Raw genomic sequence first — 16626 nt, 5'->3', positions numbered from 1 at the left:
CAGTCAGTGTTAGCACCTGAATTTCTTTCAAGAGATTCCCAGGAATCTTAGTACGCTATGGGGACTGTAAAAGATACAATTATAAAACCTATGGCTTCAGACTGAGAGGAGGAGCAGATGCTCTTCCTCCACCTTCATTATTCATCTGTACTGGGGACAGTCACCATCTGGACCTGAGATTTCAGCCAGCATTACTCCTTCTCTTGCCATATCTACATTTCCAGCAACAGAAAAGAGTGATGCAAATGCAGTATGGTCCTTATTGACACTATTTTCCGTCTGTGAATTCTCCTACACATGGTACATGATAATATATCATGTACAAAGCACATTGATCAATTCTATTCAAGCAGTGTTTTAGTCTTCAGAGTCAACAAACCAACACTTAAAGTTTCCTTACTGAGCTCGTTTCACTGCAACACAAAACTTATTTTGCATCCCAGATAGGTCATTTAACCCCCTGTGCAAGGTGACTGTCAAAAAGATACTCATGCAGGCAACAGAAAATTCTCCCACTCGATGTTCTCAAAGGGAGATCTCCATCAGTTCAACTTTTCCCCTGTAGCATTCCTAATAATTAATGGGAAACACAGTCCTCTGGGAAAACTGTCATCAGGTAATTAATAAAAAATGAAAATGAGAGAGCAAGAAGAAGGAACAGAGATGTTGCAGAAAGCCTGCAAATTGAAACAGGCGGGCTTACAGTTGTGATTTCCTTTCCAGTCTCAGAGGGAGAATAGTTCTTGTTCCCACGTTCATCACCAGCTCACTCAGGACTCAGCTTCTTCCATTCACACTTTTGAAACAAGAAACATTGTGATGGAAATGTTTACACCTTGCCACACTTCTCAATGGCCTTCCACACGCAGACTTGCTTGCACAGATAGGGGAATTGCTGTCAAAGACAAATCTCAAATACCCTGTGTAGTTCTATTACCAGGTGACTATTTAAAAATAGAGGTTGCTGTTTATTTTTTATCTGTGGGTTCAAGTTGCTCAGTTTGATAGGAGAGGTTCATTAGAACCCAGAAGAAAGTGTCTTATCTATATCTAAACCTCATAGAGAAGTCCTTTAGCATCAATAACTCTGAAATGCCTCCCCCGGAGTGAATGCTCTTCCTCACGCTCAAGCACATTTGTCTCACTTCAAAAATAAATAAATAAATAAACAAACAAAAAACAACAAAAAACTCCCACCTTTCAAGGTTGAAATTGATGTACACTTGGAAAACAGAGTTGAGAAACCATCACCAGGAATGCCCAGGCTCTACCTGCACTTTGCCCACTCAAGTGCCTGAACTATTGCATGTGCTTGAGAATCCTGAGATTAAAGAGAATAGATGGATGGTCTTATGATTAAGCCAGAAGACAGGGATTTGAGGGATCTAGTGTCACTTCTAGACCTCCCGTGTTGACTTTGGGCAAGTCAATTAACCTCTCTGTGCCTCTGCTTGACATCTGTAAAGTGGAGATAAGAGACTTTCCTAAAGCACAGCAGCATTTGAAGGAGACTTGTGTGTTTGACAGATGCTCTCACCTGATGCCAACAGGAGTCATGAGATTTCACTGACAGGAGAGTGATGGAGTGGAGAAGACCTGCTGCCATTTGGGGTTACGTAGCTTTGTAAAAACTGACTAGGTATCTGTTCAGCTTTCCTCACCACCTCATTTGCACCTGTCTGTCTTCCGAGGTACATGCACTCTCTCAACCATGCTGTAGCTCCAGTGCCAGATTTAGGAACCCACAAAGCCCAGAGGATGCTTCCCATCCTTCCACAAGAAAGGAGGTCAATTTGGATTGCCACTAAAATAAAGTCACGTGAATTACAGAAAAGAAGAAAATGGAAAGCCTAGTTTCACCTTCCCCCTTAGAGTGAGGGTGCGCCGGAGGCCAAAGGCTGTGATGCTTTGGGTCCCACTGCCCTCACACCCACGGAACATGCAGAGAAATCCTCATTTTCCATGCAAGAGTCATCATGGCTGACCTGACACATTTATATCACCCACCAGAACTTCACTGTTCACTCCAAACTCTTTACAGCCCTGAAAAGAAAGGAACATAATTTGCCTTTACTTTTTTTTTTTTGCTGTTTTTCTTTTTTTTTTTAATATCATTTAAAAAAATGCATTCCTTTGCATTCACAAGGAATGCTATAGTTCCCCTACAAGCTTCACAAGGCATGAAACTCTCCTGGAGCCCACCTGACTCTTTTCTGTAAGGCTTGGGAAGAGGATTTCTTTCTCTCTCCATTTTTTTTTTTTTTATATAAAATCCCATAGCGTTATTAAAAGGAATTGTTCAATTCCTTTAATTGGCTCAGAAGATAAATTCTTCCCTCAGCCTGGGGGTCATGGCCATCAGCAGCTATTTATTAGCTGCATTGATTGAGAAGAACAGCCTTTAAATGGAAATAAATTGAATTCTATGGCAAAGCGGATTCCATACAGCCTATTAATGTAAGACAGGGAGGCTTAGCTGTTTTATTTTGTATTTGTTTCCCTCCTCATCTTTTAGCCATTCTCAAGCTCCCAGACACTTCCCATCTCTTCCATCAGCCATACCCTCCTAACCATGAGCACTCCCTTGCCTACAATTGCAAGTATGAAGATGATGGAGATCTGGAGACTTGGATGACCCCAGTGAGGCTCCAAATCATGTCCCCAGAGTCCAGCAGAGGAAGATGATGATGGTAATGGAGAGCAAGATGAGATGCCTAAATACATGCACAACAGAAACAAGACAGGAGCAGACCTCGCCTACTCTCTCTGGGGCATTTTTATTTTAGTTTTGCCTTCTGCACTGCTTGGAGATTGTCTTTTTCACTCTCTGTCAGCTCCAGAATACATTTCATGGTACTTGCCTTCATTCCAGAGTTTAATTGCTTGAGATTGTTACTTGTAGGCTGTTAATTTATTAAAACCAGATCTCCCGTATTACTCCGGAGCCCAGAAGAATCACTGCCTTCTATTAAAGGCAGTGGTGCGTGCCCATTTGTCTTTTTCTCTCTGGTCACCTCTGTAATTGCAGCTCTGTGCTAAGATGGAAAACTCCCATCAACCAGCTAAGCATCCTCCTCAGGGTGGATGGGCTGAGACACACATATGGAAGACAAACTCACTCAGGGTATAAACAAGTATAACTTCTGGGATGTCCACAGAGGAGACCCACAAAGCCTGTAAGTTCTGCAGTTCATGCTTCCCGAGGTGGGATGAAAAGTGAAGTCAGGGACTCGTGGAAATAAGTATCACGTAAAAAGAAAATTCTACATAAAATACAACAGGTCTCCATAGCACCCAGCAGAGCCAGCACCGCAAACCACTGAGGAATTATCCTCACCCAGCTAAGCACGGAAAGGTCTTTATTGTATGGACCAGGTCCTGAGACAAAGACATCTCCAAAGCCATAGACTTGCAACACCTAATGAAGATACAAGCAAAGATAGGATTCGTTGGATTCATATACTAGGAGATACATATACTCAACATGCTAGGATGGGAGACAAATTCAGGCCAGAAATTCCCTACTTCTTCTCTGTCACCATCTTTCCAATGTATTCTTCCATCGCCCCAAGGCTGTTCAGCTACTCTCGCCATGCCCTGACCCTGTCCTGTCTTAGAAAGGCTTCCTTGGCAGCCTGTGCACACATCTTATCCTCTAGAACTGTTTGATAGCATCTACACTGCAGAACCATAGAATAATTAAGGTTGAAAAAGACCTCCAGGATCACCAAGTCCAACTCCAGCCCACCCCCACCATGCCTACTAACCACATCTCTCAGTGCCGCATCTCCATGGTTCTCAGACACCTCCAGGGACAGTGACTCCACCGCTCCCTGGGCAGCCTGTACCAGTACATCATCACTCTTTCTGAGAATAATTTTTTCTTCATATCCAACTTGAAACTCCCCTGACCAATTTGAGGCCATTACCTCTTGTCCTATTACTGTGACTTGGGAAAAGAAGCTGACTTCATAGAGGTAAGAAAATGTCTGAATCTATCATTCAAACCCATGCTGAAAAAAGAGGGAGTCAACAGGGAAGTGGGAGACAGTAAAGCACCATGTATTTGAGAACTGCTGAGTAGCAATGAGGGATGTCTGTACCTCAGGCTGTTTTCTGAGATTCTGCCATCACAAGAGGCAAATTTCCCCACCAATACATCACAGGTATAGGGGTAACAACCCACACTGATACCAAGTGCTCCAAGAGGCACCCACAACACAAAAAAAGTGAGCACCTGGGTTGCTGCTCCCAGCAGCTGCAGCACAGCACAGGCTGAAGCTCTCGTTACCCACCAGCCGGCAATTACAGCAGTCGCATTACAACAGTAAAACAATAACATTTTGTTTACCTCCCTAAATAGCGAGCTCATTTTAGTATTTTGCCTCCAAGCACTAGATAATAAGGGGATACAAGACAGGCGGTCTGTTTCTGTATCCAAAACAGAGTGGGTGCATCTGTGATGTTAGAGACTTTGAGAGTTGCTGCTCCAAACTCCCGATCCTGGAAGTGGTGGGGCTGCAGGAAGTGTCATGGCTGTAATTTGGACTGGGTATGGGGATTTCTTCAGGATGGGAAGCTGGGGCAAACCAGACAGGCTGCTGTGATGCCTGTGGTCTGGCACCGACCTACATCCTTTGAAGATCTGGTTCCTCATTCCTGAAACTGCCTGGACTGGTTTGCTTTTACTTTGATTTATTTTAAGTAAAACGTTCCATGATCTAATCTGAGATCTGCAAGCGGGAGCACACAGCAAAAGATGGCACTTACAAAGATCCAAAAACCCATTTCATTTAAACATGGCTATTATTGTGTTTTAATATGGGAATTGATTATTATAGGCACACTTATTGAGCTTAGCAGCTTAGATTTGTATCTATTTCAACACTGTTAATCTTTGATAAATATGTTTTTAATAATCTCTAGGTATTTATTGAACATAAAACTGTCTTGTGAAATAGAGAGTGAGATTGCTAAAGATACTTATTATACGCTACTTCAATACAAATTCATTATTAAAAACCTTTTACTGAGGTTTACTTTTAACCACAACATAACAGATGTGCATTCTGCATGGTTAATCTATAATAAATATATTTTAATAAACTATTGGTATTTAATCAGCAGTAACCATCTTAATAAATATGATGCACTGGCTATTGGACAAGCTGCTTCCTTAACTTTGTCAAACACTTGGAGGTTACAGGACTTCATGAGAAGTAGGAAAGCTGTGGCCTGATGGAAGGCGACTTATCATAGCCTTATAGAATCACAGAAGTTGGAAAAGACCACTAAGATCATCTAGTCCAATTATCAACCCACCACACCACCATACCCAGTGAGCCACGTTCCTTATTTAGCAGTCCACCACAGCCCTAACATGCCCTTATCGCTGTCCTCCTTGCTGCTCCAGCCCCAGATCTCCTGCTCAGCCCTCTTACATGGCTCTGCCATTTGATCTCAGTCCTGAGCTGAATTAACATTTGGCCCCGGATGTTCACCCAATCCTGTGTGCACAGCTGTGCCATCCAAGGGCTATTAATTCAGCTCTGGGTACCTGCAGACAACACTCTGTCTGCCCAATAGTTTTGCAAAGTAGCTAGATACTCTCCGTAGATCAAGAGTAGAGCAGAGCTCATACCCTTAGAGTAGAAAAACTGCAAGATTTGTGAGAATATGGATCAACAGGGAAGTTTAAATAAGGTGATTTGGGCTTTGAACTCAGTGGAGGGCAGTAAATGCCTTTGACACATGGACTAACCAAGAGTCTGACTCCAAGTCATCAGAGGCAAAAGACCTGCAGTGCTGCTCAGACCCCCTAGTGTGCTCCCAGAGATGTATTTGTCATTCTTTGCATCACTTAATGACTGAGGTTAGTCGCAACTGGCAGATACACAAAACATTTCACTCCCAGAACTAATCAAGTGGGAGAGGAGCAGTAATTCCTCCCATGTCCTCTCCTCTGGGTCCTGCCCCATTTGTTATATGGCCACAGTTACAGGCCTTGTAATCCTTCCTGCAGGCCACCAGCTGATTCCTATATATCAGAGAGAGCCAAGGATCTTAACATGCAACTTTTAATTGAGCTGCATCATCTGCCACAAACATGAAATTAATGGTCCTACATCATAATCGTAAATTCATACATAACCTCATGCACGAGCAAATAACTCTTTGCGGAGATACTACAATGGTAAGCTGATTTGCAAGGCACGCACGCTACCCAGGAATCCTAATTAACCAAATTAACACCATCACTTCAAATCATGTCCCAGCAGTAGGACATTTCCGTTTGGCCTCAGGGTTAGAGCAAAGCAGCCAAATGAAAGTCTGACAGCATCTCCATAGGTCCGGTGGGCTAAATTTTTTCAAAGGGAAATGTGTACTGCCCATCAATGCACTAGAGGAAGGGAATGAAAAAATCTCATGCGTGTTTGTGGGTGCCAAGTCATGCTAGCACAGGAACAGCTCTCAGTTTCTGCTGCATTTCCCCAACTTAACCAGGAACATCCTTGTGCCATGCTGTGAGCCCTCTAGACCTGCTCCAGGGACTGCTGACACTGCTAGATCCCTCCAAAGAGTTCCAAATGGTGCTTGGAGTGATCCAAGCCTCGAGCATGGGGTCACAGAACAGAGCTGGCAGGAGAAGCCAGCATGAAACCCAAAACCCCAACCCACTTCTTCGCACATATTCCCACTTGTGATTTGTGTGAACTGTGTAAAGCTCAACATCTTTTTTAATCTTTCTCAGGATAGTCAGGTTTTTCTACTTCTGTGTTGGAAAAAACAAGTCTCTATTTTGGTGGCACGTGGGATTCAAGCCCATGACGATCCCAGCACTCCCTGCACAAAGGATAAGAGACATAACCATGTGCTAGAGGAACTGGTTCACATCTCTCTCCACATCCGGCCTGGATGATGAAGTCGCTCAGTACCACCAGAGTGCTCATACTGGGGTGTCCAATAGTCTTGGTCCCACAATATCTTGGCTAACTTTTCCCATCCCTGCTCCAAACAGATGGTCTAAAGGGCAGGATGGGGTTTGTGGCCTGAAAGAAAAAGGAGACTCCTACCAGAAGTGGGGTTCGAACCCACGCGGGCATGCGCCCATTGGATCTTAAGTCCAACGCCTTCACCACTCGGCCATCCTGGTGGGCTGCCTGCTGTCCCCTGGCCAGCCAGGTCCTCTCTCCTCACCAAGCCACCAAAGTCCCAACTCAAGGCTCTTCCCAGGACCAGCAACATCTTCCTCTCCTCACCACTTCAAGGTCCCCAGCAAATCTGACAAGGCACAGAAAGAAAAGCTGCCTGACTCCTTTTACTTATACCACACCAAAAAAATGTTTTCTGATCTCATGCATTTTCCAAAATTTCACAGATTTTCCCTCATGTCCTGGTGATCCACTACCAAATAGCATCTGCTCAGCCCATTTGTCCACCCCAGCCAAACCAGGAGTTAACAGTTCTCATGGGCCATGGAGAACAGAATGGAACACACATGCCATGCCAGGCCATTGTGCCAGGAGCACAAGTATCTCTGGAGGTTGTCATCCTGACCCTGCTGGTGTCCAGAGGGACATGAGCAGCTCTGCCAGCCCACCAGCGCTCATTGCAGATGCCAAGCAGTTCTAGCACCATCCTTCCACCTCGGGTCCTGATCCTCCCTCTGTAGTTTACATGTTCAGATTTTTGGGAGGCATTTGGTGAGAAGAGACAGTGGGGGAGGTGAGTCCTTCTCTCTCCTTTGGGGCGAGGTACAGCTTTTATTTTGTCTAGCTTTTGTTTTGTTTTAAAAGAAAAAAAAATGCTATCTGTTGACTCACATGAGATTCAAACCCACAGCCTCAAAACAGCTACATGCACTAAGTCTTTAGCCCTTAAGCCACAGGAACCTGATGTTTTATGTCTCTGATTTCAGCCACTCTCACACCTCCCAGGCCAGCACCTCCACGCAGGGCTGCCACTGCTTTACTGGGATTCTGCAATGCATCCCCAGTCTTGTCCCCTCCCAGAGGATCCCCAAATGGCCTGGCTTCCATGCACTGCCATGCTCCCCATGATGCCCACAGAGAAACCTGTTCAGACCTATTCATCAGAGCATCTCCTCTGCTGAAGACATACTGGAGCATCCTTCATTATGGGAAGGACTGGAAAGGCCCAATGCAGGATGCTGCAGCTCAGCAGAGGACTGGGTTAATCTACCCACACATAAAAATCCTGCCAAGAGGAAATGTCACCTTTTGAGGTGCCAAGAGAGGACAGAAACCTTCCCTGCTTCCCTTTACCCTTCCTATTACAGCCACAGCAACCCACTATGCTGGTCTGTGTGTGCAGAATGGCAGCTCAGCATCTCAGGATGCCTCCAGCTGCAGCACCCGCATTAATATCAAATGAAGCTGTGCTCACAAAGGGTGTTACGCTTGCCAGCTCCAGAGGAATCTGCTCCTAATGAGCAACTTCAAAGCATTAATGAGCTTGCAAAGCTCTCCTCTTCGTTTACAGAACCGGACCTCGCACGCTTGGCATTAAGACAGGGGTCACCCGTCAGATGAAGAGAATGCGTGTGCATGTCGGCGAATATAATATATTTGTCATCCTCTAAGAAGCAAAGATTAATCATGCCCTCTCCTAGAGGAAGCTTTTATACCGCATCTGCTCTTCACAGCATGGGGAGAAAGGATCTGCCCTCAAGGACATCCATGACCCGCACTCTTCATATCCCCATAGTACCCAGCTTTGAAGTTAACGCTGACTGTAACCCCATGGGTCCATCTGGGAAATGCTGCCTGAACTGGCATCCTGAGCGCTGAATAAAGCAGTAGGGCCACTTTCTCCAGGGATGTCTCTCCCCTAGCCACATCCCCTTCTGAGCTTCCCCTAGCTCACTGTTACCTCTGGCTTGAAGCAGCCTCCAGTGCTGGCTAACAGCCCTGTTGCACTCATTTTAGAACTGAGCTGAGTCTCCAAGGCTGATCAAAATTTTAGAAGATTCTAAATATAATGCATAATCACAGCTTATAACCCTCAGCCAGGAGACAGCAGGCACACAGACTACTTAAGGAAGATGATAGGGACATGTCCTGAAGTCAGAAAGCTGTTGTCCTTAGGTTCAGAAACACACTGGCAATGCTAACAGGGAAGCAGTTCCTCCTCTCACCTCCCAGAAGAGATCTCTTGACACTTAGTGTCTATTCAGTAGATCTGTGTTTAATTTAAACAGCCACTGGAGGCAACTGCCATCCCACACGTTATTACTGCAGCTGGAGGGTGGCTGATTGGTAGTTAAGAAAAAGACAAAAATCCAAAGCCATAAAGTCATGAGCAAGGCAGGCTAAAAGTGGCACTTTGTAAGAGATTTCAGGACAAAACTTCTCTGCTTTACTAATGCGGGGGTGAAAATGATCTCTGCATCCTCATTTTAGAAACTGGTTGGCAAAGAGAAGCAGAAGGACAGGGTTCTCCTCCATGTTTTTTCTGTGCCCTCTCCTGCTATAAGAGCAGTTTGGTGCGTAGGCATCGACCATCAGGAGCACAATATGATGGCATGTTTGGCTCAGAGCAGCCCTACCAGGGTCATTTAGATGGAGTGAGATGCAACAGCTTGGCTTCTCCTTGCCCAACAGGCTTGGGGTGAGAAAACTTGCTGCTTATCACTCTTATGCTGAGTATACGTAGCACTTAATAAGGAAGCTCTTTGGACTTTAGAAATAGAGTGTATCTAAAGACGCTGTTGATGTCCCACCCATAACTGTAAGCTTGTACCACATTTGGAGAGTAGCTGGAGCTCACTGACAAAAAGAACAGTGGAACAGGTTAATGTTACCATGCAGCTGGTCCTCAGTAGCTTTCAGAATAAAGAAGCAAGCAAGCACAGAAGTTCATTCATCCTTCCAATTTCTGCTGCCTCTGAAGAGGCAGTTCAGGAAACCAAGCCGCCTCAATTTACATGCAGCTGGCTTTCTTTCAGAAGGACTCAGAGATACGTGTTGTGGGCTTACAGGTGGAAGTTTGTTCTCTGCAGAATGTGACATGATGCCCCACTGCTTGATGACTATAGCTCAAGAGGAAAGCTTTTCCCTGAACCTTGCAGATAGCTGCATTTAGCCAAAGAAACAAAGACCTGGTTCTGTGGGCACACAGGCAGGATTAAAAACCAATGGCCTCGTGGAGGATATTTACCCCTGAGGGAAAATACATTTTCTTTGTTGGTTAAGTTCTAAGGCAGTAAGTGATAGCAAATAATGCATTACTTTCTCCTGTTCAGGAATGATCTTCCACCTGTTCGCTATTTTCCACAAGCTATCGTTATTTTAAATTATTCTCTCAGCATTTTCCAAAAATATCTTCTGGACAACAGATAGTTTCTCTAAAATAAATTAATCTCAAGGACTCGAAACACCTTGGCTTCACATCATTGCTTCTTCTTTGGTTCTGAATGGGCTTCCATTGAAATGGCTGGTGTAAATGTTGATAGTTTAGCATTTCAAAGCCATCACCTTCCTAGACTGTCATTCCCATACGTACTCTGGACAGGATGCTTGTGTAGCTCATCAAGGTTTTTACCTTTTTTTACCTTTATTTTTACCTTTTTACCTTTATTTAGCCCAGACAAGATATTGAGAAAGAAACCATCACAGACTCATCTCTCCCTGTCACTGTTCCAAACATCATCAAATACAGCACAGAGAAATGAGTCACAGCTGTGCAGAAAAGGAAGCTCAAGAACACATTGAGGATCACAGGGATGTGAAATTGGTATCTCAGATGTTGGGTACCCAAACCATGAAGACAAAAAGGGACCCAATGTAAATGAGACATTCAGTGCATATTCATCTAGTCTTGCCAAGTGCCATCTGCCAGACTTTTTCTACAGCCATTGCAGAGAGAAAAACATTCAGAGAGGGCTTCATCCCATCTAGGGCATCTAAAGAGGGTGAAATTCATGCTTTCTGGAACAGAAGCAAAGGAACAAAGTTCATTTGATCAGCTTAAGCTAGACACCTACTTGCAGGTAACAAGATTCTGGGGCTGTTGTATCTGCTTGTGGGAGAGGTCCTTACAACAGGCAGAGCTGGATGCTAATCTTACTATTTTTAGAGGTTGAACAACCAGCACAAGAGGCTTTTAAGGAATTGGAAGCTTGGTTGGTTCAAGTTCAAGGCAGATGATTTCTGAAGATCCCTTAAAACTCCATACCTGAATTTCAGCAGATACATGTAAACCAAATTCTGTTAAGGACATTTTGAAATCATGCTGGAAAATGCTGTGTGTTGCATATTTTTGGCTGCCTTTTAGCACTACAGAGGAACATTCCATTGGAAACCAGAGAAAGCGATTTTTTTATGGGACGTATTTAGGAAACGCTACAGTATGCTGCACAGAAGCAACCCGAAAAGGAAATGAAGCAATTAAGTTATCACATAGACAAACATCAGCAGAAGAGGCTTGCATGTGTCAGAGAAATCAGCTGCAATTACTTGTCTAGCTTGGACAAGGTGTTGGAACGAATGGCAAAACACCTGATGCTTCACCTGCAGCATCAACGCTGCCCACCACTGCTCACTGTCTCAGCAGGGACGCGTGCAGGCAACATATCACATCCCAGATGTCAAGGTGTGTCTGCATGAATTCCTAAAATGACATGTGTTCTTTAGCCTAGAGCTTGGCTCCAGGCTAAGAGCTAAATTTGATGTTCTCTGTGGCTAAAACTTCTTCAAAAACCATTCTGGGTTAATTAGAGAAGAGAAATTTTGGCTGCACAACCTGTAAAGAAAGATTGGCTTGGGAAATGGTATGAAAGTCGTGGTTTTTGCAAGAGCAAAGAGGAAGAACAGGCTCATTTCTAAAAGCGCTGCACCTAAGAACTTCAGAAAAGCACAGAACTTCACTGAAATATAATGAAAGGCACTGCCTGAAAGCAGAACATCTCCTTTGGCTCAGCACATCCTCTCCCAGAGGCACCACATCATTCCTGCTGCTCACAAAACAGCTTCTGTCTCCTTTTAATAGTTTTATTTTTAGACTTCTCTCATATTTAATTCTTTCCCTTTCCTTATGTAAGGTTCTTGGAAGGGCTGCGGTGTCAAACAATAATTGCATCAGAGAAAATTTAGAATCCACAGTGTTAAAACGAGTCTCTGCTCTTGACAAGTGAATGAATGTAGGAAGTGAGGGGATGAAGTTTTATCAAGGAGAGTACCCAGCTGGCACTGTAACAGTATCTCTCATGGGCTGGGGGCACCTGCCTTCAGATGGCAGCAATCTCAGCCTGGAGCACATCAGTACATGCCTGGGATTAGCACAGTCTGAGACCTAGATGCACAGTTACACAGTGCTATCAGCACATACATGTCTCTCCCCAAGAACAATCTTGAGGAAGGATTAAAATACAGTTTTGCCATCCTATCACCACTCCTGGTTTAGCTAAAGTGCCCGTGCCTACAGCTGTAGCTGCACATCAGCTGAGGATCAAATGTTTCCCAGTGTCCAGCCCTGAGCCTACCAAAGCAGAAGTGAAAGAAAAAAAAAGAGAGATCCACTTCCCTGTGTTTCTAAGGATACAGGTACCCCAAAAAATGGGGTTCTGAAACTTTTATAGATTATCCCCTTTCACCTGTATGTGCTGTATCTTTGCTGGCAATTAAATTGTGTTAAAACTCCAGCTCAGATGAACCCAACGCTGAATCTTGGATTTGCCAATATTGCCACTGACCAAGGAAGCCCAGGGAAATAATCCCCAAGTACCTGGCTTGCATTTTCCAACAAGAAAACAGAGAAGGGTGAATCTGATCCTCCACTCATAGCAAGAATCAGCAATGACTGAAGCAGCTATGGGTGAAAAGACTTGCAGAACAATCAGGAAAAAGTTTTCCTCTCCGCAAGAGCACCAGCTACCTTGCAGGAAACTCCAAGTCGACTCCATATAGAAATACTGACAGGTATCAGTGGGACTATCTGTCATGGAATGTCTAAAATCAGGCTACGGTGAAGAGTAGGTGTACAGAGTGAGCTCACACATAGTGTGTACAAGAGCTTTGTAGGGATAGTATGTTTATAGAATATATATATATATATATATATATATATATATATATATATATATATATTTCTCCATATGGGTTACCAGCTGGACTTCTTTGATGTGTCAGAAGACCATCTTGCTAAAATCATCAATGACAAAACCCAGGATTCTCCCAATTAGATGTAACATGTGAAGGAAACTGTTGAAAGCTGAGCTCGCCTGCTCAGTGGGTTTACCACCACCTGACAAGAGGGCACCTGGACCATGTGCATCCGTACCTTCATTTATTTCCTTTATATCTCATGTTACTAATACCAAGTTAAAGGACAAATTCTCAAGAGAAGAAGAGTGAGGAGGAAGACAAACCTGTAGAGACTGTCCTAGTTGTTCCACAGCTTCACAATTCCAGTATAGGTCCTCTGCCCAGCATTTGAGATGCTACAGTTTGCTCTTCCTCCTTCTCCTCACATCCATCAGCTTAGCTTCTGTCCATGCAGTCCTTCAATCGCCTGTTCACAGTGGGTCCAGGCTGTATCAAGGTGGAGCTGGCTCCTACAAGAGGGTACAGCACAAGCAAGTCTCTCATGCCATAAGGTAGATAGCTTCCTGAGAAAATGGAAAACAAATTCCCAAATTAGAACTTCTTTCTTTCTTTCTTTTTTTTTCAAAAGAAGTTCTTCAAATTTCTTCTATTTTCTCTGTATCTAAGGTTAGTTGGTTGTTTTGGTTTTTTTTGACACTCATTCTTCAACAGAGCCATAGTGAAATGGTGTGAAGCCCCTCTGAAGTCATGAGGTCTTCACGCACTTATCTTCCTGATCATAAACAACAGAATATCTCTAGCATATTCCACTCGTTCATCTGCATTCTTTAGTTATTTTTCCTTTTTGTGCTTTTTTTTTTTTTTTAATACTATAGCCTTTCTTCTCGAATTTAAAGCCTGACTTTTAATAATTAGGCAAAATAAGCCACGTGGGGGCTTTTTACAACCTGTTTTAAAAGTAGAGCTTTGAAAAGTAGACAATGAAATTATTATTATTTCATTGCAAAGCTATGCTAAGGCGCAGGGGAAAGAGTGAGGCGCAGGTATTTGTTTTTTGGCTTTCAATTACTGTGACAAACAAATAACAGCTCCAGTCTTGGTCCACAATTGAGCAAATTGGTAACACCTCAAACGGTATGTTCTAAAAGCTCCTAATTAGCAGCTAAGCATAGGATAAATGAGGAAGGATTTGCTCCTTTGTGCTCCAGCAGACCTGTGAATGCATAATAGACAGCTAAATTTAAGACCCCAAAACATCCCATTTAGTGTGTAACCATGCAAGCAGCAATGTGTGTATGTGGGTGCACGGTTCTTGTTCTGTGCTCACAAAGCGCCTAGCACGATGGGTGTGCGGTCCTTAACACATCCTTTAGGAAACTGGGACCTTACCTAAAAGCTGTAGATAGCATTTTCAAGGAGACTTCTGCTGCCTCCAGCAAGTTCTAGGTCAGGGCCCCTGGGGAATTGCTCACTGCTGATTTCCCCATTTAATTTCAGAGAGCTCCAAGGAACTTCCCTCTCTGTGCTCTTTCATTTGCCACCAAATCCCTTCACACTGTGGGAAGGTTGCTCATGCTCAGAGCACCATGGCAAGAAGCTAAAGCAATGGGAAAAAGAAGGCAGAAGTCTTAGAAAACTTGTTTCTCCAAGTCTTTCATTGCTGTGAGAGTGCTAAGAATTATATATCCAGGACAGCAATTCACACATTCAACATTCATGCTGGAAGATGTTGGCAATGGAGGCGTTGCAATGAGAATGGCTTACAATCTGATGAGGAAATACAGCTGGAGTCCTCTAGCTTCTGTCTGTGATATGGGCCCAGAATCAGAGGTGAGCATTTCTTGTCTGTTTGATGGCCCCCTAAAATGAATTCATAGAATCATTAACTTTGGAAAAGACCTCTAAGATCATCAACTCCAACCATTAACCCATGACCACCATGCCTGTAGCACAAAGCAATGCAGGACAGGCATTTCTAGCAATCAGCATCTTTATCACAAAAGGAGAAGATGGATAACTCACAAAGGCAGCAGCTGTGTTTCCCTCCCAAGTAGCACCTGGAACATCCAAGGCTGGTTGGTAAGAGCAGGAAGCACTGAGACTAATGCTTAAAAATTCAGAAAGGACTGCCAGGTGCAGAAGCAGAAGATGAGGCAGTGGCACCACATTTTCCTGAAATGCAACATTAGTCCCCTTGTAGAGATGAATGAAGGAGAAGTTTTGCAGCAGCTGTCCCCACTGCACTCTTCTATGATTAAATTCAGTCTCCTTTTCTGAAGCATTGACATGGGCAGAGACGCTTAGCTGCCTCCTCCTGTCTGTCTCCAGAGGGACGGAGGCACCTCATAATGTCAACACTGGTCCAGCTGCCATCAGTATCAAAATAGATGCAAGATGCAGGAAACTGGTGGCACACTACAGAGACTCTTGGTACTGATGTAACTCCACCCCAGGAATGGGAATGCATCAGTTCTGTACCCAGACTGATGGAGAGGGACAGGACATGCCCCAAGTGAGCAAAAGCAATTGCCTTCCCTGCATCTCCCTCCTGCAGCAGGTGAGCCACAGCTATTGCCATAAGGCCAACAAGTGTTTAACAAAAGCCTGTCTTCAGGCATGCTCTGCTCTGCTGTCTGCACGGCTGTGCAAGGCAGATTGCTGGCTCTTATTAGCTAAATAAACAAGCAGCAAAAGTTGAGCGGAGTGGAAGCACATACACAGCTTGTCTGCAAATAGAGACAAACGCCTCCATCGCATGGTTGCACCCAGCTGTCTGACTGCTACCTGCTTAAATGGCTTTAATTTCACATTAAGGTCAGCACAGACAGAGCTTCTCCTCCAGGGTGGAAAACCTGCCTAATGAGACACTCAGGTTTGTACTGAGCCCACGCTGAGTGCTTCAGAGAGCTCGATCTTTCCCTGGGACCAAAGAGATCCCAGCTTGGGTGCTGGGCTCACCAGCCAGACACTCCTCTGCCTTCTTGCTGAAATTATGGGCTACCTCCAAATTCCAGGCAAGGCATTCTCTATGCAGAGAGAGTTTCTGAGTAAGAGTGAGAGTAAGAGAGTTTCTGCCCCAGCCCTGCTGGGGATCTGCTCTTTAGGCAGGCTGCCCTGTGCTGGCTCTATTTCAGCAGAAGTTATTCATTCAGCTTGTGCATCCCTCCCCTGTACCATTTACACAGCCCTTGCTTTCCTCTGGGAGTAGAGTTGGGATGAGTAAACTATCTTTATATATAGTCTGAGGGGCTTGGCTTTAACTCTCATTTATTACTCTTCCATTTCCTTTAACTTCTCCTTTCCAAAGATCAGAGTTCCTGGCCAAGTTCTGATGCAGTCTGTGAGGGTGACAGACAGGGTTTTACTATGATTGCTGGTGCGTGGGAAGCCATTCATCTCGAACCGCATTCTCCATGTTACTGAAGGCTAAATCGAAAAAGACCCTTGTCTCGCATGCCTTCGAAGGAACTGTTCCGAGGATAGTTTAGAGTATTGAGACATTGATTCACTAAACATTGTTGCCCTCCTTATGTGTGGGCAGGCAAAGTCACCCATTATTGGT

At 44.2% G+C, this 16626-nt stretch overlaps 1 non-coding gene across 1 annotated transcript; it reads right to left on the bottom strand.

Annotated features, from left to right (window-relative positions):
* Nucleotides 1-7070: 7070 nt before the first annotated feature.
* TRNAL-UAA (transfer RNA leucine (anticodon UAA)) lies at nt 7071-7153 on the bottom strand. Its single transcript has one exon. It is a non-coding gene; the product is annotated as a tRNA-Leu (tRNA).
* Between the last annotated feature and the right edge of the window lie 9473 nt (nt 7154-16626).

Source organism: Meleagris gallopavo, chromosome 14, assembly GCF_905368555.1.
Source record: "Meleagris gallopavo chromosome 14, MGAL_WU_HG_1.1, whole genome shotgun sequence".
NCBI classification, from domain to species: Eukaryota; Metazoa; Chordata; class Aves; order Galliformes; family Phasianidae; genus Meleagris; species Meleagris gallopavo.
The sequence above is the reverse complement of the archived record's forward strand: the minus strand, read 5'-3'. Positions and strand labels throughout refer to the sequence as shown.